Below are 11,122 nucleotides of genomic sequence, written 5' to 3' on the forward strand. Positions count from 1 at the left end.
ATTTTACTATTGAACTCTATTTCCTTTATTCTCAGAATTAAAAACACGTGCAACTCAATTTAGGGCAAAAATATGAAAAGTTCCTACTCTATCAAACATAAATGTCACAATATAATGCAAATTTAAGACATAAGAATTGAAATTAAAAAAAAAATTGCTATAAGGAGTGAACGCCTGATCGACTCAGGATATCTTATTCTTAAATTAGAAGCAATACACATTAAATTGACATGATTAATTTCTGGTACAAACTCGTGGTGGCAGGGAGACATTTGCAATCATGTCACGGTAAGTTAGGAATAAACTCTTAGGATGAAACTGTGCATATGGACTAGTACGGTAATAAGTTCATTGGAGGAGAATAATAGAGGAAGATCGAGGTGACGATATTTAGATTCAGTCTTTAATTTATCTAATGTAAGAAGTGAGAAACTAAACCAGGAAGGAGAGCTAATTGCAAATAGAAAATTATGGAGGTGCGTAGTTCAGTCACAGTAGTTCACAGGCTGATCACTGAAAGGCACAACAGTGTTTAGTAGTGGCGTTTGTATGTATGTAAGTAAATAAATATAAGTCAGGTTGAGTGGCCCAGGTGATGCGCCAATTCGCATTTGAAGATTTACTTACACGTATAAAAGAAATCCTGTGGGACAATATTTCCGTTACCTAGGCATGTACGGACGCAGTAAAATTTGTAAGTGGGACATGAAACAAATTAATAATATTATTATTAAATCAAGATTTAAATATAACTAAAAGGGAAATTAAAGGTTAAACCTTTAACAACGTTTCATTTCAGCTTTTATGTCTTAAATTTGCTTGTACCTTATACATTGCTTTCGATGGACTAGAGGCTCTTTATGTTCTTGAACAAGTCAACCCTGAAACGAATGGCTTCCTATAAGCACAGAATCGTTGAAAGTCTTACGTGGCACTTAGGCTAATACAGATATTTGCCAAGAAACACTTCAGAATGCCTACTAATTCTATAAGCTGTTGTGATATCGATTAATAAAACAATAATTTATATTCGATCATGTTGATCGTCGATTCAATGCTGTTCCTAGAATCTCCAAAACAAGATTCAGTGTTTGTTAAGTGTAGACATGATTCGTATGAGGGTGATTCAGTAAGTAAGGTACGCCATTAGACTGAACATATCGGTAGGCCTAATACTGGATATAATACGAATTGTTTCTTATAGGTACATCTTCCACGGACTGTTAAACTACTGTTACGTTCGTCGTCCGGGTTGGACCGGGTCTTTTATTTTATGTACCGGTTTTCTGCCTTTCAAATACATTATAATATTCTTTTTATCATGGCGGCTGATGTACCATCAGTTGTTAATCCAAGGTAGGCAGATAATACCGATTAGTTTAATTTTGTAGATTTTGAGTGCCGCGGGCACCGATAATCTCAAGTAAGGATACATGAATCACCCTGATAATGCTGTAAACAGTGGTTCTCAAACTGTAAAGCGTGATCCTAAAGGAAGGTGGGAGATGAAGTGGTGGAAGAAAGGACATATACTTTCCAATAGACAAACACTAAAACTAGTCGAAATGAAATACACAAGAGATAAATATATATGTAAAAACACTTTGATGAATAAAAACTTTAAATTCTTTTAATTTACAAAGATTTGTTAAATTGATAATTTAATTTCACCGGCACTTAATGAAGTTTGTATTCAGTGTTTCTGTTCATTAATGGCCACCATATTTGAAAGCATGAAAACAGTGCGAATCTTGAGTGAAAAGCTTCTTAAAACACAAAAAGCAAAGCGAACTGAATAAGTATTACTTGGTTGGGATGGAAAGGCCCTGACAGTATTTTCTCTTGTCAGGTCGAATCCAGAGGTCTGAGAACCTCTACTATAAAAGTCAGTAACCTCTACATTACATAGAAAGACGGACCAATACGGACGAAGAACATAAGAGTAATATAATTTGTAATAAGGTGAGACTGGCGGAAATATGGTAGCTATGTGAAGCTCAATCCAATTTATGCATCTGAAGGGTATTCCAACACTTGAAAAATTCGTAAAAATGACCTGAGGTGCTATAAAACGGCACCATATGTTGCACAATACTATTAGGCCATACTTAGCCGACCTAACACGGGGGTTGTTACGGTGGTACGGTTGAGCGGTACCACATCAACCTCTCTGATATGGCACTAGAAAATATACATACCTTTGTACCACTGAAGAAGTATCTAGGTGGAATAAGATTTAGAACCGTAGGTGTTCATTTCCTGATGTCAGTCACTTGATTCAGATTTCTTCCATTCTGAGGTAATGCCTCAGTACCAAAGTAAATATTCAGATAAATGTGGAGACTACGAGTAAAAAAAATATTCACCAAGTCCATGTTACGTATTATATAAGTACGTAGTTGTTGAGAGGTCTTGTTACCCTCATGTTAGGAAGTAACTATAGGAACCTGATTTTCACAGCTCATGATTACTCTCAACGTTTCCGAGGTAGCCATAATCGTGTATTAGACACCAATTAATTTCAAGTGAAATGTGATTTTATGACTGCCACAAACATGATAATAAAATATAATACGATTTACCTGTACAGGGAGGAGAATGATAGATGGAAACCGACGTTGTCACGCGATTATGGTGTGATCATAATAAGCTTTGCTGATTGCTTATTTTAAATACTTCTCAGTATTTTTGCTCTCAATGCATGGAAAAGTTTCCATCAATCATTTCCCTTGCTAGGGAATGTGCATTCTACAATACATATCTTGGAGACTTAAGTTTTGCTCACTTTTACAGGAAGATGAAAAATATCGCTCAGCCGTTCGTTTTCTTCTTTCAAGGTGCTTCATGAAGAGAACATTCTTATTTGATTTTCCACTTCAGGTGAACGTATTTTGATGGACAGAAGAAAACTCATTCAATATTTGCCCACAGTGAACTTTGTCTAAATTTTGAATACGTTAAGGCCACGGCCTGTATACGAGAATTTCAGTGCTTCAGCCTTTCATGTGGATAAAATACTTTGCTTTGGATGGAAGCCTTCAAGTTATAAAAGTTTGGAAATTATATTTTCAAGTAGATATTTTTATATCGGGACAGTCCTGTTGATATTATGTGAAACTTTTTAGAAGGCAATATACTGTTCAGAATCTTTATGACACTCTTGGAAAGTTACTGCAGATAAATGACAAGGAATCTTCTCTTACAGGATCTTCAAATGAAACGTGACCACTTACCAAACTTCGTTGTGTTTTATCGTTTTAAGGAAAACGTGTGATAATGTGTTTTAATTACTAAGATGAATTCAACATTCAGTAAGGAAGCAGTAGATGAAGACCTGAAGGAATTGGATTGATGTGGTTTTGGAGGACCATCCAGTCATCGAAATACTGTTTCATTTCAGGCTGAATAAACTTGCCAGTTTGTGCTGGATCGTTATTAGTACTAAAGAACTACAGAACATGATCATTTACAAAGGACAAAGTTTTATCAGTGCGAACCCCGAGGACACCGAGGAGAAAGCGTGTATTGCTATAGTTTACCCTGTAGTACTTTGATTAACAATATAATGCAAACTTTTCTCTACAGTGCAAAGTTTGAAACTTTCTGAAGAATAAACAAGAATTCACCATACCATGTTCAAGATATTCTCTTCTAAAAGAGAAACCACAAGATTTCCATTAATCTTGCCCTTCAGATACTCCAGTATATTCAGGACCAGACATATATAAATAAACAATTTCAATACCTCTTATGTTCTTTGTTCTTAATATTCCTCCATCTACTTATTTTAAAATATCTTTCTCTTAATATTTCTCCAAACTTCTTCTTCTTATTATAATCTTTTCCTCTTCTTTTTATGCATTGTACACATTTTTTAAATACTAATGTTAGTATTAAATACTTTAAGCTCCTTGTTACCTAAATAAACACTTCTTGGTGCATTTTCTCAACATTAATGATTAAATTCCACTTATGTGCCATCAATTTTTCAATCCACTTAAACATTTTTAATCTTACTTTCCTTTTACAACATTCAACTTTTTACATCGTTCAGAATAAAAGTATACACCTTCCTTTCTTCTTCATCATTATTTCAATACCAGCATAACAACAGTTTTCTGTGGTTTTTATTGTTACAAAAATGAGTCATTATGTTTTATATACGTATCGAATATTCCATGACCATAATAATGTATATATACTGTATTTTTAAAAATAAAAATCAAGAGGCTCAAATCCTCTACCATTACAACTTTCTGAAGACTATGATGATGATGATGATGATGACATCTAGGTCGTAGGCCCCTTCTGAAGACTAGATCGGATCACTATTTCATTTCTTCTTCACAGTGTAGGCTGTGCATACCTTTTTGAAACTAATTAAACACTACGAATGTTTCACTTGAAAACATCCAGTTACTTTGTGACTTGCATCTCAGAATTTGTAATGATATATTCATGAACAACTGTCACATATGATTGGAACTTTTGGATCACAGAAGTTATCCCTCTCTCAGTCTAGGGCGAATATAATATATTAATTCTTCATTTAGCTATGTATATTTTGAGGATGATCTTTTATCAGTGTGTGGTCTGGTGGAGCATTGTTACCAAAATGGAGAACATTTGGTATCCCTCGGTGGGGATTGTTTAGATAATCTGATATTCTGGATCAACAAAGATGAGATGAAAGGAATAGGTCGCCTTTTGTTAGGTATATGTCAGGTCCGATCGTCTGCTATGTGAACACTTAGTTTAGCTGGGTTGATCAATGTTCAAGGTCATACCATGCAGAAATGGATACGTTGAATTTGCTTGAGAAACCCGTAAGTATTATCTGTTACCCAGTGACATTGAAGATTTACTTTGCATGAAATGATATAATTAACAGATTCACTCCATTTTAGATACTGTGGAAGAAAATAAGTTGAAATGCGGAGTCATTTACAAGTACCTAATCATTAAATGTACATAGTATTGTTTTTCTACTCGCACTATCGTTTACACCAAAACTTTAATTTATGAAATTGGTGCAGTCATTGGTGCTTTTCACTGCACTTTTATAGGGGTGAGACCTTTGATTTTTGTTAATGTTAAATTATACTAGATTTATGATTCATATTGAATATGGAATTTTATTATAATTGATTTATTTCTACAAAACGTATTGTATATTTTGTTAATACTATCAGACTAGCGATCTGCTAAGTCCCAAATGTTTGGTCACTGAAGACTGGTTTCAAAAGAGTATTTAAAGCTTTCATGGAGTTAGAATCTTAGACAGTTTTCATTACAGTTTGGATCTGTGTTGAAGAGGAAAATTGTTGAAAAAGGGGTATTGAATTCCGCTGACTGGAAAACTATTAGGGTGAGAGATCTACAACCGCATGATTTTTTACTACTGTGGTAGTACAAAATATTTAAAAAATATATATTTTGTTGATTGTAGTCCATATTTCTTTATACATACAATAAGTTATGAATATTATTATTGTTGAGCGTGCTATCGCAGGTTTACTTTCTTCACTTTAACTGTACAGTAAGAAGAGTATGTATTGTCATGTTAAACCAGAGAATGTATGCCTGTAATATAGTTCCAAGTCATTTATTATATATGATTTAATTTATATGAAATAAATTAAGTGTTTTAAATGCTGAACGTTTTATTATAATTATATTGTGCATTCCTCTACTTCAGTGGCTCTTCAAGAGCAATGTTGTCCATTCCATCGATGTCCTGGATTCTTCAGCCAAGTATCAGACCATGGGGTCCATTATGGCCTTGGCCCATCTCTTCATGGGATCCCGAGTACATTTTTTCCCATTGTGTCCATATTGCAGGGTTTATTTCAGTATCCTCCTTCTACCCATCTTCTCAACATCTTTTCCACTTTTGAAGCACAACTTCAATCCTTAAAGGCAAGATTTTAATTTTGAAATTTTTCAGTTTAATTAACGGAAATATTAATTAATTAATACTTTAATTTGGTTTTGAAGCAGCAGCTTGGTGTTGCCATTTTGCTAACATACGATAATTTTCTATACTTATATTTCGATTTACATTCTTGTTTCAGTCACATTTCCTAGTTTTATAAAAATTCCTTCCTGTACTATAATTATATACCCTCCCATGTGAATCGTGTGACCTTGCCGCGGTGGGGAGGCTTGCGCGTCCCAATGACGCAGGTAGCAGAAGCAGATCTGTCGAGAGACCGGAGGGTGGGTAGCAGCCTTTCGGAAGATGCAAGGGCGGTAGTCTGGATGATTGACTGATATAGCCCTGTAATAATATTTAACATGGCTTAACTGTGTTGATACTGTTACGCGGCTGAAAATAACGGGAGACTACAGCCGTAACCAACTCCCGACGACATGCAGCTCTCTCAGTATGAATGAATGATGTAATGATGATGGCTTCCTCCCGGGCCAAATATTCTGGGGGTAAAATAGTCCCCTTTCGGATTTTCGGGAAGGGACTAGACGGGAGGGAGCAATCATCAGGAAGATCAATACTGACATTCTGCGAGTCGGAGTGTGGAATATTGTTGTAGTAGGACAGAGAATCTGAGGACGGAAATGGATAGTCTAAAGTTAGATGTAATTGGTATAAGTGAAGTACGTTGGCAGGACGAGCCGGATTTTTGGTCAGGCAACTACAGCATTATTAATACAAAATCAAACAAGTGAAATGCAGGAGTTGGATTAATAATGAATTAGAAAACAGGACAGGGGGTAAGCTACTACGACCAGCATAGTGAACGAATTGTTGTAGTCAAGATGGACACCGTACTGAATTCAGGCCTATATGCCTACTACTACAGCGGATGAAGAAGAAATTGAAATAATATATGAAGAAATAGAAGATGTAATACAGTATGTAAAAGGAGGCGAGAATCTTATTGTGATGGGAGACTGGAATGCATTCGCAGGCCAAGGAAGAGAAGGTAATGCTGTACCAGTATTCGGACTGGGACAAAGGAATGAAAGATGAAGTCAGCTAGTTGAATTCTGCACTGATTGCAATTTAGTCCTTGCTAATACTTCGTTCAAACATCAATAACGACGGCTGTATGCGTAGTCAGAACCTGGAGACACAGGAAGGTATCAAATAGACTTCATTAGGCAGGAATTCAGAAACGAGGTCTTGGATAGCAAGACGTTCCCAGGACTAGACGTGAATTATGACCACAACTTGGTGGTCATGAAGTATCACTTAAAAGCAAAGCAAGTCATCTCCGTATAGGCCATGAAGGCCTTTGGAGGGGTGGAAGGTAAAGGCTTCCACTATCAATAACCTCGGCACTTGATGGGGTAGAGTGTTTAGCTCTACGCCCGGCCGCCTTTGCCCGCAGGAAGTAACCGGGTACTCATTTTCGATGTAGGCGGAGTGAGCCTCGGTTCTATGTACACCTCCGAAAGTGGAAATTTCGTTTCTTAAATTTTACGACTTCCTGACGCGGATTCGAACACTATCCTTCCGGGCGAACCGAGCGCGCATTTACCGTCTCGGTCGGGTATTCCCTATGAAATGTCATTGGAAATTCAATAAATTGAAGAATTTAAGGAATGCAAGAAGATGGGATCCAGATAAGTTGAAAGAAAATAGTGTGAGGGACTGTTTCAAGGAACAGGTTGCACAAGAACTAAATGAAAAGGTTGAAGGATACATAATAAATGAAGAATGGACAGTCGTGAAGAATGAGATCAGTAGGGCTGTTGAAGAAAAATTAGGAAGAAAGATAAGATCAAGTAAGAATCAGTGTATAACTCGGGAGATATTAGACCTGATTGATGAGTGACGAAAATTGCAAACAACAAGGAGGGCAGATATAATACCTGCGATTGCAGAATGAAGTAGATAGAAGACAAAACAGAAAGTTGGCAGGAACTTAGTAAAAACATTGTATGAAGGGAAAGGAGTAGATGATAAGTTTCCGGAACAAGAAGAGGCTGTTGATGTTAGTAAAATGGTAGACCTAATTTTGAGGTCAGATTTCGACACAGCTTTGAGAGACCTCAATAGGAACATGGCAACTGGAATTTATGACATACTCTCAGAAGTATTGACCGCCTAAGCAGAAACCAGCATGCCGAGGTTATTCCATTGGGTTTGTAAGGTGTATTATTTAGGAGAAGTGTCAACCGATTTGACAGAATGTTTTTATGACCATTCCCATAAAATCTGGTGCTGACAAGTGTGAAAACTACCGCACCATTAGTTTAGTGTTTCTGTTTGCAAAAAATTTCACTCGTATTATTTACAGAAAAATGGAAAGACAAGTTGATGTTGAGTTGGGAGAAAATCAATTTGGCTTCATGTAGAAACACGTGAAGCAATTCTGACTTTACGTGTGATCGTAGACGATCGAATTAAGAAAGACATGTCATTCGTAGATCTAGAAAAGGCATTCGATAATGTTGATTGGACCAAGCTATCTGAGATTCTGAAGGCGATTGGGATGAGACAACGAGAAAGAAGAATTATCTACAATATGTACAAAAATCAGTCTGCAGTGATAAGAATCGAAGGCTATGAAAAAGCATCAGCAGTCCAGAAAGGAGTGAGGCAAGGCTGAAGTTTGTCTCCCCATCCAGTATGTTCAGTGTTTACATAGAACAGGCAGCAGCATAAATCAAAGAGGACTTTGGAAAGGGAATCACAATCCAAGGACAGGATATCAATACTCTGAGATTTGTGGATGATATTGTTATTTTATCTGAATCTGCAGAAGATCTTCAGAAACTGCTGAATGGTTTGGTCACAATTTTTAAGAAGCATAAAACGATTAAAGTAAATAAATCCAAAACAAAAGTAATGGAATGCAGTCGAATGAAGTCAGGTGATGCAGGAAATACTAGACTAGGAAATGAAGTTTCAAAGAAAGTAGATGAATATTTTTACTTGGGTAGTAGAATGACTAATGATGACAGAAGTAAGGAGGACGTAAAATTCACACTAGTACAAACAAGGAAGGCATTTCTTAAGAAATGAAATTTGCTCACTTCGAACATTGATTTAGAAAGTCGTTTTTGAAGACTCGTCAGGAGCGTGGCACTGTATGGAAGTAGAAGGTAAGGTAAGGGTTATTCTGCCCGAAGGCAGGTCCGAACCTCCGCAGAGGTGTTCCTGAGCCGGAGTTTACGTGCGGTAGGGTGGCCAGTTCCTTTTCGCTCCTCCATTCCCTTACCCCCCACCAACAGCGCGTGGCAACCTATCCAACTCCTGACCACGCCCAATGTTGCTTAACTTCGGAGATCTCACGGGATCCGGTGTTTCAACACGGCTACGGCCGTTGGTCCGTATGGAAGTAGAACATGGACGACTAGCTCAGATAGAAAGAGGACATTAACTTTTGAAATGTGTTGTTACAGAAGAATGCGGAAGGTGAGATGGGTAGATCGAATCACAAATTAAGATATATTGAATCTAATTGGTGGGAGAAGAATGATTTGGTAAAAATTTACCAGAAGGAATGATTGATAGGACATATTTTTCTCAAATATGTGTTTCTGAGAAAATAATATTTGTAAGAATGTTGTGGAGGGGAGGGGGGATCAGCGGTGCCATCTTTACTTAATGACTTCACAGCCTAAGATCCGAGGATGAGGTAAATATTTTGAGAATATACCTTGAAGAAAACAAACGAGTTTACAGTGTGGAATTGTATGTCTATTTACGACGAAAAATTTTGAGGTACAGTATGGTTTCTGTCAAATATTGATCTATAAATGTTGTAGGCGGCAGGGAAATAGAGCAGATGCACAGACATGCAGTACATAGGCCTATTCCTGGCCTAAATCTTCTACTGGCAGGATTAGGATAACAGCATAGCCCGAAGTATTTCTACTAACTTCCATCTGTACCTAGGAGATACTCTAGACGAGGTGGTAAAGGTGCACTTAGTTCCTCCTTAAAATATGGATTAGATTCCCCACCAGAAAGTCAATAAATTTAGAAAAGTGATGATCACTTCTGCTGAGGCATACATGATTGTGTTCACCCAGTCTATATATTCTTTTTCTGCGGCCGTGCATTGGACTATCCATCCTATTTTATTTATTGCCGGGACCTTTCATTTCCACCACGATTGCGAAGGAAACTGCCATGGTCTCGGCATTTAACTGGTGAGAATGTATGAATGGTGCTTGATCGGAAGGATTGGAAAAGTAGTAACACGCCTTAATTAAAATTCCTACGTTTTGACTGATGGAAAAATACGAAGGGTATTGGATTGGTGTACTGCATTGTCTCGGTTCTTGTAATGTTGGAATAAAATAATATATTACCGTCCAGTAGTAAAATTGTCGCTATCTTCAAGTTTTAAATATGAAATTTGAGTGTAACGGAATATAGTTACCGACTCTCTGCGTCTATTCCTACGTCATCAGGCCAAATCCAAATTAGCACCAAGTCTAGGAAAGGTTTTTAGAAATTTGGAAGTATACTGAAAACATATCTGTTTAGGAATTAATTTTCTCTCTGCTCTCATCTCTCGAGGCCAGTCTTGCTACGTCCACATTTCGCTCCCGGCATTCGGACAGTTAAAAAGTTTAGTTGTTAAACTTTAGCTGAACTAAGGGAAGTCAGGCAAGTTCTCCTGCCAAAACCTCTTGTTACATCTCACCTGTCGGATACGTTACTGTGATGGTGAGAAATTCGTTCTTTCAGTAAGAAATCGTGCTCTCAAGTTTGGAAACTGATTCATTTTCAGCAATATTGTGGTATTGTTCGATATTTTCCATAAACTATTGGTGAGATGAAATGTGCAATCAATCATATTCTTAAATGATTATTCCATAAATTTCTATTTTCACATTAAGCGAATAGCTCCCTCTGTGCATCACTAGTAGAGTGTCGGTCTCCAGATCCGAAGGTTGGGGGTTCAAACGTGACAGAGAAAGTCAAATTATTGAGGTATGGAAAAGAGTCCATTCTACATTCCATGTCGTATAAGGAAGTGAAATGGCGTATGGCTTTTAGTGCCGGGAGTGTCCGAGGACTTGTTCGGCTCGCCAGGTGCAGGTCATTTGATTTGACTCCCGTAGGCGACCTGCGCATCTTCATGAGGATGAAATGATGATGAAGACGACACATACACCCAGCCCCCGTGCCAGCGAAATT

Source organism: Anabrus simplex, chromosome 1 (genome assembly GCF_040414725.1).
Source record: "Anabrus simplex isolate iqAnaSimp1 chromosome 1, ASM4041472v1, whole genome shotgun sequence".
In the NCBI taxonomy this organism is placed as follows: Eukaryota; Metazoa; Arthropoda; class Insecta; order Orthoptera; family Tettigoniidae; genus Anabrus; species Anabrus simplex.